The 17,960-nt window shown below is 38.0% G+C and overlaps 1 protein-coding gene across 1 annotated transcript in view; it reads right to left on the bottom strand.

The window, feature by feature from the left end:
• Positions 1–156: 156 nt before the first annotated feature.
• The window catches only part of LOC308611327 (uncharacterized protein), a gene marked incomplete at its 5' end in the record, with an annotated part of 33,617 nt that continues 15,813 nt past the window's right edge, over positions 157–17,960 (bottom strand). Inside the window, one exon of the mRNA XM_081260153.1 lies at positions 157–242. The remainder of the gene's footprint in view (positions 243–17,960) is intronic.

The raw sequence follows: 17,960 nt of genomic DNA, 5'->3' as shown, positions 1-17,960 counted from the left end.
AGCTTCCTTGTGAGGTAGGTTATATATGCATCTTTTTCCAAGAAGTTAAATCATATCCAGCTATCAGCACACTTTACTTAAGGTGATTGTAATGTATGAGATTAAATGTTCCTACCTGATTGGAAACTTTCTTGTCCTCAATTCATTGGCTATACTGGATTATTTTTCTTGGGTCAGACCTTCAGACTTCTACCAGAAATCGTTCCTTTGGGGAAACAAGGCCTTCCCAGAAACTCAGGAAACTGAAATGGAAACAGCAAGAGAGAAGGAAATTATTTGGACATATAGACCTCAATTGTTTGGTTTTAAGTAAACGTCCAAGCAAACATCTTCTAAATGGTATAATAACTTTAGGGAAATTCACGGTTTCTAAGTTTGTGTACTCATGAACTGAACATATTATAAGAGTACAGGTTGCATTTTGTGTCTTCAACTCAAGCAAAGACTTCAAAAAAGGCCCAGTTATCCTTTGTTCATTAAGATACAAAGAGAGGGCAAAAAGGGCAAGTTTCTAAGTCTTTTTCTTTAAAATTTACTTCCTTTCTTCAGTCTTCATCAAGATCTTCAGGAAATTAACTTTACTAAAGTTAATTATTCATAAAATAAACATAGGAACCTGCAGAAGACTATTTCACAGAGACCTGTAATGTACAATATCCATTGCATACATGCACCATGAGCTTGTCTTTTCAAGCACTGGCATACACAAAACTCTGTGTGTGTGTGTGTGTGTGTGTGTGTGCACATGTGTGTCTTTTTTGTGATGGAGCCATAGGGAGAAAATAAAGCTATTGGCTGCAATTCAGTGATGTAGAAAGATTTAAGGGTAAAGGAAAAGGCTACATCAAGTGAAGCAATAAAGTCATGAGGTTGTGCCTCCATAATAATAACAATAGCAGTCTTCTGTAACCAAGGGAGCAGGCTCCTCAAATTATAGTCACACCTGTTAGACCATCTGCCCATAAATTTCACACTATCATTAATGGAAAACAAATGGCACTGTCTCTCCTTCCCTTTATCCATTGGCTATTCTCATATAAATTATTTTTCTCTTCAAGGTCACGCTCTTTTCTATCTGTTTAAAAATATTAGGATTTAGGAGGAGTGATACAAATGTGCCATGCCTTGGTACTTGTACCAGTGATGGCTCTGTAAGGAGCACTGGATTGGTAGGAGGCTATAAATTGAATTCCCCTAGAAGCAGAACCTGAGGCAATAATTTGAATGTAAACTGTTCATCTGGGAGGTGCTTCCAGAAAACTCAGAAGTGGAGCGGGAATTGAGAATGGAGGCATGGAAGGAAGACAACAGAGGTGCATTGCTGAATAAATTACTCCTGCAGGGAACTGCTGCCAGTACTTCAGGGGAGTTCTGTGAAACTCTACAGAACATGTCTCAGAGTTATCCCAAGAATCGGTGAGAAACTTGAAGTACTTATCTTCCAGTCCCCTCTGTCCTTGGTTGAAAGCTACACCCAGATACATTAACTCCTGTACATTTCTGGCCTGCCTTAAGGTGGATAATTGCAGGTGGTAGCATGAGTCTATCAGCATATAGTGGAATGATGAGTGCTGGGGAGATATGAGTGGAACAGTGAAACCATCTAATACAGTCGGGGCAGGAGATATTAATTACTGGCTTGCAAGTCCAACTGGATAACCTTAAATTCCTGGGTTAATGGTTTTACTTTGAGGTATTTAAGCATGATGTATGAGTAAAAATTTCCTCTATTAAATCAAGTTGAAGATCCTAAGTCCCTAATCGTCTGGAAAAATGTGGGTATCTTTTTAACAGATTTTTGAAAAGTAACATGATTAAGATTTCAAACTGACCATTCATTCATTCATTCATTCACTAATTCAACCAACATTTATTGAACACCTAAAGTATGCCATGGGTTAAACTAGGCACCAGTGTTACTGTTACTAAAATCATTATCGTGCCACCTAGAAGTCAATGTATTGTGACACTCAAATAAGAAAATCCATAGTTACCGTAAAAATTATTATAGAGTGCTATAGGAGGACACGGTAAGACCTTAATGCATGCTGTGGAGAGTAGTATATGGGGGATATCAGTAGGGCTTCCTGTAGAAGGCAATTGAAATGGATATGTAACACGAAAGAAGGGTGAATTTTTGAGGAAAAGAGAAGATAAATTCATGTTTGCCAGAAAATGAATGGTTAAGGATCAGTCCAGAAAGGAGTTCCATTCATAATCAGTATAAGAAATGCTCACTGGGGCTTCCCTGGTGGCGCAGTGGTTGAGAGTCCGCCTGCCGATGCAGGGGACACGGGTTTGTGCCCCGGTCTGGGAAGATCCCACATGCCACAGAGCGGCTGGGCCCGTGAGCCACGGCCGCTGAGCCTGCGTGTCCGGAGCCTGTGCTCCGCAACGGGAGAGGCCCCAACAGTGAGAGGCCCGCGTACCGCAAAAAAAAAAAAAAAAGAAATGCTCACTGGAGTGTAAGAAAAGAAGACAATGGAGAGGGTGGTAGAAGCCAGACCATGAATGGTCCCTGCATGTACACTAAGTGCTACGGTCTAGTCTTTGTGTTCCCCTCCAAATGTATACGTTGCAATCTTAATTTCCGGAGGTGATAGTATTAGTAGGTGGGGCCTTTGGGAAATGATTACGGTATTAGTGCTCTTACACAGGAGACCCCACAGAGCTCCTGAAGCTCTTCTGCCGTGTGAGGTTGCAGTGAGAAGTCTGGAACTCAAGAGGGCCCTCATCTGACCGTACTGCCACCCTATTCTTGCACTTGCAGCCTCCAGAACTGTGAGAAAAAAATGCCTGTTGTTTATGAGCCACCCAACCTGCAGTATAATCTTACAGCAGCCCAAAAGGACAAAGAGAGTTTGGATGTGAGATTTTACTCCCAGAAAGATGGGAATCCACTGAAGGATTTTAACTGGTAACTTAGAAGAGAGACAAGTTTCATAACACAATCAGGTATTTTTATAAGAAACATTTGTTTCATTTTCAGAACGATCACTCTGGAAATACTGTGACTAGATTTTTGGAGAAGGGTGACGGCAGTCCCGGATATAGAAAGATGAGTTAGTAGTCCATTAATGTAAGTCAAACAGGAAAGTGGAGATAAAAGTGTGAATTTGTGGCTGAGCGTTCTTTTCTGTGAGCACTTGAAAAATGTTATGTCAATGCTTCTGACTCCAGAGTTTTAGACAAGAAATATGCTGTCGTTGGAATTGGTGTTTCTCAATAAGTGATGCATTGTTTCTGCCTGTCCACTTGCGAGATTTTTTTTGTCTCCACTTTTCAGAAGTTTAATTATGATGCGTCTTGGCAAGGATATCTTTGCGTTTTTCCTCTTTGGGTTTGTTCGGATTCTTGAATTTGTGTTTATGTCTTCTAAAAAACTGGGAACTTTTTAGTCATGATTTCTTTGAATACTTTGTCAGTCCTACTTGCTCTCTTTTTCCATTCTGGAACTTTGATGATATGAACGTTAGTGCTTTTGTTACTATTTACACGTTCTTGAGATCCTGTTCTTTCTCCCATCTCTACCCCTCAGTCTATTTTTCTCTGTACATATGGTACACTGTACTGATCTCTTCTAAGTTCATGATTCTATGCTTTGTAATCTCCACTCTACTCTTGAGCAAAGTTTTTTCATTGTTGTATTTTTCAGTTCTACTGTTCTCATTTGTTTTTATTGTTATAACTTCGTCTTTTGTTTACATTTTCTATTTTTCCCATTTCTGTCAAGGAACGCATAATTGCTAATTGAAGCATTTAAGTGACAGCTTATTTAAAATCCTTGTCTGATCATATCAATAGACGTTTTATCTCAGTGTTGGTGTATGTTTATTGTCTTTTCTCATTTATTCTGTGATTTCCTGGTTCTTGGTGTCATGAGTATTTTTCCATTGTATTCTAAACATTGGGAGTTATTATATGACTCTGTATCCCATTTAATTTTATTATTACTTTTTAGATGGAAGTCATCCTATTTGAGGCGTAGTATGAGGACTGGGGGGTGACGTACAGATTTCCATTGGGCCCTACTGACAATACCCCAGCAAAAGTGGGCACTTACATTGTCTCACTGCAGACAGATCAAGTAGAAGTTCAGCTAGCCTATGGCCCTTCTGACACCTTCCCCCCAAAAGTGGGAACATTAATATCATTGTGTTGCCTTTTAGTAGGAGTGGAAGTTCATCTCCCCAGTAGTTTTCTTGACACCAGGGGAGGGGAGAAGTGAACTGTTTGCTGTCCTTCCTCCCGCTTCATTCCTTCTTGTTGATGCCGGGTGTGGGTAGATGGTCAGCTACCTGCTGGCCCCACTGACACCAGGGTAAGAGGAAGAGAAGTGCCAACTAGCCCTGCTTGTGCCATCTCATTCTGTCTTACTGCCTCAGGACGGTTATGGGGATTCAGCACCCCAGTGGGTCTCACTGACATCATGTGTTGGGGGTTAGTGGGGTGCCTACTCCCTCCAATCTGTAACACCCTATTCTTATTGATGTCAGGGAGAGATGAATGCTAAGTCCCACCAGTGGACCCCACGACTGTGTGAGGGCAGCCCAGTGTTAACTAGCCTGTCAGGCACCACCTTTTAAAGTCTGTTTGCTCATGGAAAGGGTTGGAAGCTCAGCTCACCACTGGACCACACTGAAACAACCCTGGTGGGGAATCAGAGCGCTGGCTCTTCTGGAAGGCAGGAGTGGGGTGGTGTGGAAGATCAAATCCTACCTTGGCCCAACTGAAACAACAGGACGTAGGGGATGGGTGCAATATTCCACTGGCACTTGGCTCGAGTAGTGTGTATATTCCACTGGCACTTGGCTCGAGTGGTGTGTATATTATTGCCCAAATGGTCTTCTGTCTTTAGCAACCCCTTTCCTCATACTTTGGCTAGGGGGAACAGGGTTTTGTAGGGGTTTTTTTGAAGCTTTTTTGTCTGTTGTTCTGTTGGTGGTTATTGATTGGGGGTCCTGTAATACCCTCTCCAGGATGTATGGGAAGCAACAGGAAACACAGGGGACTCATCACCATGTCATTCCTCAAGTCCCAAAGTCCTTAGTTAAGTCTGCCTTCTCATTTCCACCTTTCAGAGTCTTCCTATGTTTGTTTGTTGTTATGTTCAGGGTTTTAGTTTTAAGTGGGAGAACCTGGGAGAAATGGGCTACTTCATCTTCTTGGAAGCAGAGGTCTGGAGGCCTTTTGATGTTAAAAAGTACTGCTGACTGTAAATTAAAATTTGATGATATACACCTTGCCCTTTAAGAATTATTTTGCTAGATGATGTGGCTTCCCAAAGTTGCTACAATTTGATTTTCATACTTCTAAAAGCCAAGTGTTTTGCTGGAGTTGAAATTTAAAGATAAGCAAGAGATGAGGCTAAGATGATCTATGTGGTAACAGATTAAAGTTGGAAACATCAATATACATTCATGTTTAGCTTAATATTGCTTCATATTACCTTAATACACATGGTCATGTAGAGAGATACTTACAGATATGTGCATATACATGGGTAATGTGCACACATATTATCTCTTTGCTCTGTCAGCTGAGAAGATCTAGAAGCAATGACATCCTAGCAGCAATTAGCACACCCCACACCCAGATCCTGCTGTCTAATACCGTTCTCCACTAAAAAGACCTAGTTATCCTTGAAGAAATAGCTGATTCTAGGACTGGGGCAGTAAATATACAAGATTTATATGCAAGACCATCTTATAGTGTCAGAAAGTAAGGAAGTTCCAAAAAAAATATAGGATGGGGATACCTCAGAGTGGCACAAGAGCCAACTGAAAAGAGTTCACAAGGGTCAGGACTAGAGCAATTTGAGGAACAAAGTAACTAAAGTAGAATTCGATTATAACCCAAAGTATAAAATAAAAATCCATGAGTTCTTCTGATATAAATAAATAATTGGATACATAAACGCAGGAGAATAGATAAATCTCCAGTGCAAAGGAATTCCAAATAGTTTATGTAGTACTCCATCTGAAGCATAACTCCCTATTCCTTAGTTGTGGGCTGAGCATATTGACTTCCTTCCAAACAAGTACAGTATGAAAAAGGGAAAACAGTAATCTTACGATGGAGAAACCTGAAAAACACTACCTCAGCCTGGTGATCAAGGTCCACCTCAGCATTCATAATGCATATTGATACTTTGTACACTTGATGTGATCTGACAAAATAACCCTTCTACTCTGTGGTCTTCCTCCCCAAAACACATAATCCCAATATTATCATGAAAAATGCATCAAACAAATGCTAGTAGTAGGCATCCTACAAAAACCTAACGACTCAAAATTGTCAAGGTCATCCAAGGAAAATCTGAGAAGCTATCAAACCCAAGAGGAGCCTAAGGAAACACGGCAACTAAATGTAATGTGATGTTTTGGATGAAATCCTGGAATAGAAAAAGGACATTAGGTAAAAACTAAGGAACTGGACTAATGGATGGGCTATAGTAAATGATAATGTATCAATATTTGTTAATTGATTGTAACAATGTAACATACTAATGTAAGTGGATCATCATAGAGGGAAATGGGTATAGTGTATATGGAAACACTTTATACTATCTTCTCAATTTTTCTGTACAATTAAAACACTTCTAAAAAATAAAGTCTATAAAAACGGCTGTGTTTTCTTGTTTTATGATTATGTGCCTGTATTTCCTAATAAATACGTAAATTTGATTAACCTTCCTTGATACTGATATTACAGAAAATACTAAGTAACTCTGAAAGAATTTGTAACTCCAATGCAACAAGCAATAATTCTTGGTATAAACGTTTTGGAAGAACCCACTGAATAAATCAAAGCAAATTGTCTTTAAAGGCTGAATTTCTTTTCAGTGTTTAATCTTTTATATGATTAATGCATACCACAAGCATGATTTTGTTTCAAAGAGCAGAAAATGTTGATTGTAGGCAATGTCTAAAGTACAGTGAAATATTAATGCCTGATGCTATAACAACTTTAATGTATTTGATGTTTTCAAAATGATGAATTGTTTTTTCAGTTGATAAAGTATTCACTTTTATACATTTCCTACCCACCTTTTCCCAAAACACCCACAAGGAAATGATACTATCATCTGATATTAGGTTCATCAATTTAAATTGGAGTTTTTGGTAGCTGTGGTTGCCAATGGTACTGGAATGTGTGATACTTTTACAGATCCTATCCATGGCAAAATCTGATCTTCACAAGGTAAATCACAGTAGGTGCCTAAAGCCAAATGACATATAGCTTTGTAGCTAGATTACCAAGCATTTTACTTAGAGGCACAATAGGATGTAGAAAAGGCCATTTCTCTTTCTGTCTTTTTCTGCTCAAAGATCACTCACCATCTTCCTTTTTATCAGCCATTTCAGAAGTTTTCCACAAATTTAGACTATATAATGTCACTTAATGTGAATGTAGCTCAACATTCTGTTTTAGTACAGCTAATCTCACATTATTTTATTGGTGCTAAATATGTTAATCATCAGCAAATTTTTGTACTTAACTTTTTTTTTTTGATGTGGACCACTTTTTAAAGTCTTTATTGAATTTGTTACAATACTGCTTCTGTTTTATGTTTTGGATTTTTGGCTGTGAGGCATGTGGGACCATAGCTCCCCGACTAGAGATTGAACCCACACTCACTGCATTGGAAGGCGAAGTCTTAACCACTGGACCGCCAGGGAAGTCCCTGTACTTAACTTTTAAAAATAATTAAAATAAGCTATTCAACACATTTCCCCTTAAAAAAAAAAAAGTAATTCTCCTTAGGCTGGCCCTGGGCACATACGTGACTTTGCCATTTTTTCCATGGACTATTTTCTTATCTGTTCAACTGTGTCACATCTGTTCTACCTTCTCAAAAAGAAACATTTAAAAATTCATCTACGCACGCATGCATTCACACATTTATTAAATAAATCGATTGAACACCTACATACAGCACAGAAAAAAAGGCAGAAAACTAATCTGGGTTGCACAGAAAGTAATGAACTCAGTTACAATTTTTGGTGAACACAGGTGTTACTCAATCTACTGGAAATTACATTTCATTATGGGGACTCACAGACTCAAGGAAAATCAAGACCTAAATAATAATAAAGTAATAAAAGCACTAGCCATTTACTGAGTGCCTGCTTGTACCTGACTCTGAAACTCTAAAATCATTATGGATGTTTTGAGCATTGTCGGATATAATTGTAATCTCCATTTTACAGATGAAAATAACAAGGTTAAGAGATATTAGGTTACTTGCCTAAAGTGAGGTGGCCCAGAAACTACAGAACTAGAAATTGAACCTTAGACTTCATAATGCCAAAGTCTGTGCTTTTAATCACAATGTGTGTGTGTGTGTGTATGAGAGAGAGAGAGAGAGAGAGAGAGAGAGAGAGAGAGAGAATGTGTTTAATAGAGAACTTCTGAGAAATGGCAAGAAAACTGCCAGGTATCCATAAAACAATAATTTAGGAGATTCCTACTATACAAGTAATTGTTAATCATATGGCTGAACTAAGGATCTCTCACTTTTGAACCAAGAAATCAAAAGCTTCCAGAAGTTGAGTCTAAATTTTACACTTACATAAGATACTTCATACAGAATGCTAAAGTATAATAACTAAAGAGCTCTGAAAATACTGGAAGCATTCATATTAGTATGATTTCATAATGTGGATAATAGAGGATTTAAGAAATTGGCAGAGGCAACTGCAGACTCATTTGTTATCATTTCTGTAAATAAAATGAGAAAAACGAAAAAAGAATGGCTGGTAATTTTAGGTAGTTTGCTTAATCTCCATACTAGGAAAGACTAAGCAAAAAAAAAAAAAAAATTCTCAAAATCTTATTTTTTGAAAGTACCTACAAGTGTATATGGTCTTTTTATACCAAAAAACTTGGAATTATGAACTGTCAAATAAGTCTAATCTTCTCTGATGATAAAATTGCTGACTTTATTTGAAACTATGAAATGAAAAATGAGGTAATAATCAGAAATTCTTAAGAAAAGGAGTAGAAAAAATATAATTATAAGAGTTATGTTAAAAAATATTTTGAAACAAACATAAAATCCCCATTACTGGTACAGAGCTTTTAAAACTTTACTTTGGTTTTAAGTTTTAATAAATATGTTTACATAATTACTGTCATAAGGAAGACACAAATTTAGGTCAGCTTTCTTCATTCTTTCTTTATTAAGCATTATTCTATTTTGCTCCATCATCTTGTAATTATAATATAGTAACTGTGTAATTTTCTACTAAGTGGATATAATTTCCTAAACTGTTTTCCTACTGTTAACAATTAAAGGTGTTTCCAATTTTTTGTTATTACAAATGACATAACAATGAGCATCTTTATATAATAATTTTCTGGATTATAAATTATTTATTGGCATAAGCTTCCAGAATTAGAATTAATGTGTAAAAAGCTATTAACATTTTTATCTTGCTAGACATTGCCAAATTACTTGTCAAAAGATGGAACCAAATTATATTGCAAGAAACTTTGCCAACAGAAGACATTATATATAATTTTCGATTTTGCTAAATTAATAAGTTGGAAACCTATGTTCCATTTCTTTGAATTCTTTGATAACAGAGTGCCACTGGAGGCTGGGAGGGCAGCCATGTCCGGGAAGGCTCCCCAGAGTTGGAGCGGGGAAGTGGAAAAAGCTTAAAAAAATACTAATTGTATTTTCCCTCGATTGTTATCTCTCACTCTTTTCTGCCTCTGTGTAACTTATATCCAGGTAGCTGGAGAAAAATCATGTGGCAGGGCAAATTGGTATTCCAATAAATTAATAATCACCAACTTCAAATGGATTTTCAAGACTGGAAATACTGCTCTGACTTACAGTACGTTCTTTCTAATTCTCCTTAAGGACTATTTTTTGAGAAGCTTTACCTGCCCTCCTCAAATGTCCCTCCATCCTCTCTACTTCCTTCATTCTGAGCTGGTGAGGTGCTTCACAGCTCATTAAGAACTCAGAAGTCAGTAAATAGTCCACTGCCAAATCCATTAATTCATTAGCATTTGCGCTGATCTTTGTATTCCCTTTTACTACACGAGTGAAAGTTAAAAGGCCATGTGCGCTACAGATAGCATTTCATTTTCTCTCATCTTCTCAAGTACTTCACAGCACTGCATTTTCTACAACCCATCTACTCCTTATGAATGATTCTTGCCAAAATTCAACCTCATTCTAGACTAGTAACTCCAACTTAAAATGTTAAAAACTATACGTGTAACATGAAAGCCTCCCTCCTCCCCTAATCCCTGCATATCTTCTTTAGCCAATTCCTGTCTGAACTTTTCAAAATTGTTATCTTCATATACTGTTTCCATGTCCTCACGTCCCATTTACTCTAGAATTTACATCCATCTGACTTCTCTCACCGTAAGCTCTTTGCCCACTGTCCTGAAATTTTACTTATGAAGGTCACCAGCGATCTCCATGTCAGTATAGCCAATGAATAGTTTTTGTCCTATTTCTAGGCTTTTTCCTTCTTTACAAGAGAAAAAGAAAAACAAAAACCGTTTTTTTTCTTCTATGCTTTTACACTCTCATCATCTTCTGTCTTGGTATATTTTACTGGCTTTCTGTATTTAATCAGATTTCTAATATTCTATTAGTTTCCTTTATCTTCAGTGGAATAAACCAGTATATGAAGGATTATTCTCAACAGTTAGTTCTCATAATAACAGTACTAGTAACAGCAGTCAATACTCTATAAAGCTTATCATGTGCCAGACACTATTCTAAGACACTGTGTAAATACATATATATATACACACACACATATATATATATATATATATGAGGTTTTCCTCCTCATAGGCCTATGAAATCAGCCTATTATTATACCCATGTTACAAATGAGAAAACTGAGGCAATGAAAGGCCAAGGTCACATGATCAGTACTTGGTGGAGCCCCACCTAAGTTAATGCTGGGTTAATGCTGGACAAGTTAAATAATGTCTCACAGATTGGCCTTAAATGTGAGCAACATTTAATTAATGACTTGTGAAGTATCAGGAAAAAATGGAACATTTTAAATTGAATGGGAACTACTAAGTCATGTATCAGTAACTAAGAATAATTCTTATTGAATGAAATTATTTTTCATTATTCTTTTGAAAGAAGAATATTCTTGTGTTAGTGTTTTACAGTTTTCTTCCATTCACATATTTATTCATTTATTAGACACACATTTCCTACACACCTTCTATGTGCCAGTGTCTGCTGCAAGCCTTGGAAGATTCAGTGGTGAGCAAAAAATTACAAAGTCCTTGCTCTTAAGCAAATGTCCAGTGGTGGAGGAAGACAGAGTCAACATGTAAATAAATTTTGTACAGCGACAGAAATACGACTGGACAATGGGACGGAGAGGCAGTGAGGAGGCAGGTCTCTTTGGTCAAGATAGTAGTGGTGGCGTTTGAACCGAGGCCTTAGTGATCAGAGGGAAATTGGTCTGGGTAGAAGGATTAGCCAATCTAAAGCTGGGAGAGCAAGAAGTAGAGCTTGTTGCATCTGAGGGACTGAAAAAGATAACTGTGCCTCGAACCCCATGAAGGTCAGGGAAAGATGTAGTAAGTGACCAGACCACATGGTCCCTGTGAGCCTGGCTAAGTAGTTGAAATTTTAATCTCTTTACAATAGACAGCCTTTAGAGGTTAGAAGCAGTGCAATAATAGCATCTGATTTGTACTTTTTAAAAGACTACTTTGACTGTTGAGTGTCCTACAAAAGCAAACTACTTGTGTCTCTATGAAGTGCAGATAGTAAATTTTAAAAAGCCCAATGAGCTCATAAGTAGTTGGTTTACTAACTGTAATCATTTCTCTTAACTAGACTTCATTAATATAAGCTTGGTGACCTTGGGGTCCTGGGGCATATTAGATTAGGGAAACCCAACTATTTTCAAATAGTGATTTGAAAAATTCTCGAAATTGTTGGGGTTCAGGAAGATTATTTTATTGCTGGGCCTGGATGGGAAGTTTAGAATAAGAAAAGAAAGTATGATGGCTGGCTTCCATCTATTCTCCCTTTCTGTGGGAGAAATGATGGTGGGGTGACTACTTTGCTGTTGACCCAATGCTTAAATTTCAGAGCTCGTTCAATCCAGTAAATATTTGCTGAACAACTATTATATGTTAGGCACCTTGCTGAACCTGGGAATATAGAGAATAATTAATAATAAAAGCAGGTATTCCTAATAAGAGACAGGCACTGTGCTAATGCTTAACATGCACCATCTCAAGTTAGATTAATTTACACACTGACCATATAGGGTAGATGCATTTATTATACCATTTTCCGGGTGAGAAATCTAATCCGTTTAAGGGGCTTAAGTTACTTCTCCAAGGTTACACAGCTAGTTAGGGGCATAGGCAGTATTTGGACTCAGGTCTGGTATCAGCACCAATTCTCTTAGCCATTATGCTCTATAAGGACCTTACTCGAGAAGTTCAGGATTATCCATATATGGGTACAACCAACCCTAAGACCATCTGGCAAAACTGGCTGCTTGAGAAGTCCTGGATTTATGTAAGATGCTCTTGCAATGGAGAAGATCGTGAAGGAGGGTCCCCAAAACACACTCTCTATACTAAGGGGTAACAAGAGAGAATTAGCCTACAGCAGTATGATACTGAGGACCAAGAAACAGTGTTTCTCTCTTTTGTGAATAGTTATTAAATTATTTCTACTTCAAAATATCAGAAAGAAATCACAGTACTATGGACAGTTTGTGGAGCCACCCTATCTTAGCGTGAATCCTGGCAGGTGTAGAGTTCATAGTATGACTCTGGTACCTAAGTGTAGTTAAGTAAGCTTTCATTTTTCTTTAGCCTTAAAGCAAAGTAGCTTTCTGATAGGTATAATTTAGGAAAGTCTTCAAAGAAAATATTTGAAGTCCACTATCTCAGAGAAAAGCAATTTTGCAAAAGATCTATCAGCAAAAGCAAGGCCAAACACACTAATTATTTAGTGAGACTTGTATTGTTATATCATTGCTCATGTTGTTTCTTTATGCATTTACCTGGAAGAAGGTTTTTAATGTTCAACAATTCTCAAAGAGATAAAGACCCACACTGATGTGTCAGAAGGAGCTTTGCCCCGGAATTAGATCAGTTTAGGTTTGGCTACTTACTAGAATTAGGTAACATTCTTAATCTTTCTGAGCCTGTTTCCTATCTGCAAATAGGGATAACACTATCTATTACAGAGGGATGGGGTTAAATTAAATGACACATGTAAATGAAATATATCCTTCCAGACTAACATACCTAGTAAATGTTAAGTGATCTGCAAATATTCTGCTTTCTTGAAATGGATGAAACCTGTTATCATGTTCTTAACCAATGGTCTAAATATCAAGACAATATTTAGTTAAAAGTTATATTTGGGGGCTTCCCTGGTGGCGCAGTGGTTGAGAGTCCGCCTGCCGATGCAGGGGACACGCGTTCGTGCCCCGGTCCAGGAAGATCCCACATGCCGCGGAGCGGCTGGGCCCGTGAGCCATGGCTGCTGGGCCTGCGTGTCCAGAGCCTGTGCTCCGCAACGGGAGAGGCCACAACAGTGAGAGGTCCGCATATCGCAAAAAAAAAAAAAAAAAGTTATATTTGTTCTTTCACTGTCCATCTGCATTTTAACATATTCTAACATATTCTCCTTGATCAATTGTGTCAATATTAGTAACATTTGTCATTTAAGCTATTACTGTTCATATGTTTAAAATATTTCAACATGATATAAGTCATTACTCAAAGGGATGCCTAGCTGGCTTTGTCAAAGATTTATTTGAAGTAAAAATAAAAGACACAATTTTCATTTTTACCTAGTTTTATTGAACAGTGTATTCATTAACTGTATGAACTTTCTGGCCAACCCAATACAGTAGCCAAGACATGGAAACATCCTCAGTGTTTTTTTGTGGATGAATGGATGAAGACAATGGGGTGCATACAACCTACTATTATTCAGCCATGATAAAGAAGGAAATCTGGCTATTTGTCACCACATGGGTGGATTTAGGAGGCATTATGCTAAATGAAATGTCAGACAGAGAAAGATAAATACTTTAGGATCTCATATGTGAAATCTAAAATACTGAACTCATGATAGAAAGGATGGAATGATGGTTGCCAGAGCTGGGGGTTGGAGGTGAGGAAAATGAGTGAAGATGATCAAAAGATAAAAACTTCTAGTTATAAGATAAGTGAGTAATGGTGATGTCATGTACAGCTTGGTCACTACAGTTAACAATACCGTATTTTACGTTTGAATGTTTCTAAGAGAGTAGATCTTGAAAGTTCTCATCACAAAAATAAAATTTGTAATTATGTGAATTAAGGTTAACTAAACTTACTGTGGTTGTCATTTCACACTATATATATATATATATATATATATATATATCAATCATCACATTGTACACCTTGGACAGATAGAATATTATATATCAATTCAATCTCAATAAAACTGGAAAAATCTCATTTATATTTTAGCATAAATATATCAAATTGGGTTTCTTGACAAGATTAATAATAACTATAGATAAAAGGAAGTAAGATATTGTTGTTGCTGTTGTTTGCTTTTCCAGAGTGCAAAACACTAAAAAGGGGGGAGGTGAGTATGGGCTTGCAAATGCTGCTTCATAGGCCCTGATGCTGTGATACAGACATTTAGTCCAGATCTGAAAGAGAACTTGAGTCATTTCAACCAATCTGCAAAACAGTCGTGTTCAAACGTGAAGAGATGAAGAGATATCAGTAAATTCTTTTTCACACTGCAAGAAATCTGCCTTCAGCTTTCAGCAAAACCTCAGTTTTGGGGTTATGAGGGTAACAGTTCTTAAGCAAGCAGTACAATGCTTCCACCAGTGCTTTCTCCCTACGATGAATAAGTTTTCAGTCTCCCCACCAGTGCTCATCCCTTCTCCCCTTAATGTCTTGGCCAAAATTCAACCATCAGCCCAGAAAACTCTTTCCCAGTTTCATTGCCTGTACGTGACCACGTTATTTCAATCACCTTGGCAACATTTATATTACCTACTTCCTAAGGTAGGTATTATATATATGAGATTTTAAATAAAAGAATGCCTGTAAAGTACTTAATGGTCAACTCCTAGCACAATATGAATATTCCATAACTGCTGACAAGCATTATTATTATATCATTTACATTAAAACTGATCTGTACTTTCTTTCACACACCCATGTTCTTTGTCCCCAACTGGGGTAAAGGAAATAAATGAACATTTATTGATTATCTACAGTAAGAGTATAGAATGCAGTGTAGGCTACAGAATTAGGGGTGTTCAAGACTGAAACTGACCTGGATTTGAATTCCAGACCTCTCACTTACTTAGACTTTACGACGCCTCAGTTCCCTTACTGATAATTAGAGATAATAGACATTTCAGGCACCACGGTAAGGATTAAAAATATTATAATGTTTGGATCCAGAAAGGGCATTCATTACCTCATTTAATGTACACTGTTAGATAATCTGATTGAGTTTTGAGAATCTGATAACGGCTCTGCATCCTTTTGCTAAAAATAATTAGATAGGTAGATAACTATTCATAGCATTTTGCATAGAATTCCAGGGCTTTGCTAATACGAAAATCAATCAAAGGCTTTAGTTGGCACAAAGAACTCAGAGAAATTGTTATGGGGCAAGAATTAGAATTCTTCTTGAAATACAGACTATCATCCTGGAGAAGAAAGGACAACATTTTAATGTGGTTAAATTTGGGTCAAAACTATGCACTTCCTTAATGGTGTTTCTACCAGCTCTTGATTTGACTGGGATTGAAATTTCTGACATTACTGTCCCCATCACAGACTTGAAAACCTGGCAGACAATCAAGTGCAACCTACAGTTAAAGGTCGCTCATCTAAAAAAATGGGTATGTTACTACCATTCTGACAAGAGCGTTATGAAGATTAAGAAGAAGCACAAATAAACTCTCCTAACACCTGACAGCCAAGTAATACATCTTTCAGCTCTTTCAATTCTTTTTCCTGCTTACCTGACTTATTTCCTTCCCTGCTCTGAGTTCTCACTGTGTTTCATGTCCCACAATGCTGAAGTCATTGTAATGCTTTTACTCAGGAATCTCATTTAACATTTAGCATAGTAAATAAGAAAGCCTAAGAAGTGACTGAGGTAAACTGTCATTATTGCATCATTCTGATAACCTGATTTGTCCAGAAATGTAACTATGTGATTCTCCTTTACTTCCAGTTGCTCACCATTCATGGGCACAAATTGAGTGTATATCAGATATATTAAATTCCTGGAAAATTATCTGTGGTGTGATTTGGGGTTCTATTTGTGTACTACAGCTTTCCTAAAACTAAACTATTATCATTTCTACCCCTCTTCTGTCTGAAAATCCTCAAAACATAAGTTCTAATTAATAGTTATACTAGTTGGCATTATAGTCATTCTTTTTTGCTTTTTCTCTGATTGTAAGTCTCTTCTGACTCTTAAGTCAATCAAATGGGTTCTCTACATTTGAGGAAGCTCAAAGAGGAAAATAGGATGAGTAGGGTAAGAAGACATTCACACATAGAATTAGTGGAAGCCTTACCAGTAACAAAACTAGTGAAATTAGAGCTAATTAATTAGCAGCCAGGAAAATTTCATTATGTGTTGTCATTAACTGGTCAACTAGGGTAACTAGGCTTACACACAATAGAAAGAAAGAGTAGAAAATCTATTGTTTCTGCCAGCTTCTCCTGCTCGTTATCAGCTCAATTTTCTCCTAGTTTATGAAACAATAACAGTTTGGTATTAGAATTTAAGTGCCATCAATATAAGATATGGAGATATGTGAAGCCTACTCCACTTTCTTTGTAAACTAGTACTATAGCATCATAAATTCCACATTAGAATGATTCAGTTGAAAGACAAAATTCATGCAGAGTACACTATTTGTTTAAACTTCAAAAAAATCAAAAAAGATTGCTATATCTTGTTAGATATGTTATGATCCCAAAGATATGTTATGAATCCCAAAGCCAGCCAGGCTATCCCTCTGCATTTCTTTGTCCTAACACAGGCTTTTGTCCACCAGCATCCCCCTCGGCCCCTATACAGAAGAGAACACCGTCTGTTCATCAAGAGCCCCACGCCGCAGACACACGGCGCGGAGTTAGAGCTCAACGATGAAGCTGGAGGAGAGGCAGGGATCTCCCAGTTGTGTCCGGCCTGGTGGGATTTTAGAGAAGCTATTTCTTTAGGAAGCGTCCCTTTCTTCAGACAGACTGGGGCATTTCCAGTGGCTGGCCACAGTGCCCCGAAAAGGTGGACTCAGATGGACTTGGGCATCAAGGAAGGTTCTGTGCGGGGCTCACAGGCTGTTCTTCCGTGTTTCGAACATACAAATCAAGTTGGGGGCAGGCCACCACTAGTGCAGGGCCGACCAGAAGGCACGTTCAACAAAGTTTCCCCTCCCTAACCCCTGCAGCCCCTTCTAACAAAAGGAAGACCAAAAGGAAGATGTCCAGGGAAGCCTCATCTAAAAGGTGGAGGAGCAACATTCCTCGGTGCAAGTGTCCTGGCCGTGGCTGCAGTGGGAGGACCACACCATGCCACCCCCTGGCTGGGTGTCATGATGAAATTTGGACATTATACCAGAAGCCAAAGGGTCACTCCACCAAACCCTTAAGAAAAGGATGAGGGACGAAGCATGTGTGCCCTCGAAGCCCCAATCTTCTGGTGCTCCAGTCTTCAAAACTTACACAAGCTGCCTCTTACATGTCTCCTTTAGTTGTCACCTTGGGACAAGGACCTCTGAGCACCTGACTGAGGAAACAGAAAGGCCGCTGCCACAATCATCCTACTGAGCCCTCTCCCCTCCCCTCAAAAAGGGCCAGCAGCCCCCTTCCCTTGAAAGGGCTTTTCTTTAGAAAGGGCGGCCTGGACTTAGCATGAGAGGGGAATGCAGTTTAGA

Source organism: Mesoplodon bidens (assembly GCF_964165515.1).
Source record: "Mesoplodon bidens genome assembly, contig: HAP1_SCAFFOLD_486, whole genome shotgun sequence".
Lineage (NCBI taxonomy): Eukaryota > Metazoa > Chordata > Mammalia > Artiodactyla > Ziphiidae > Mesoplodon > Mesoplodon bidens.
This window is presented reverse-complemented; position numbering and strand designations above follow the sequence as displayed.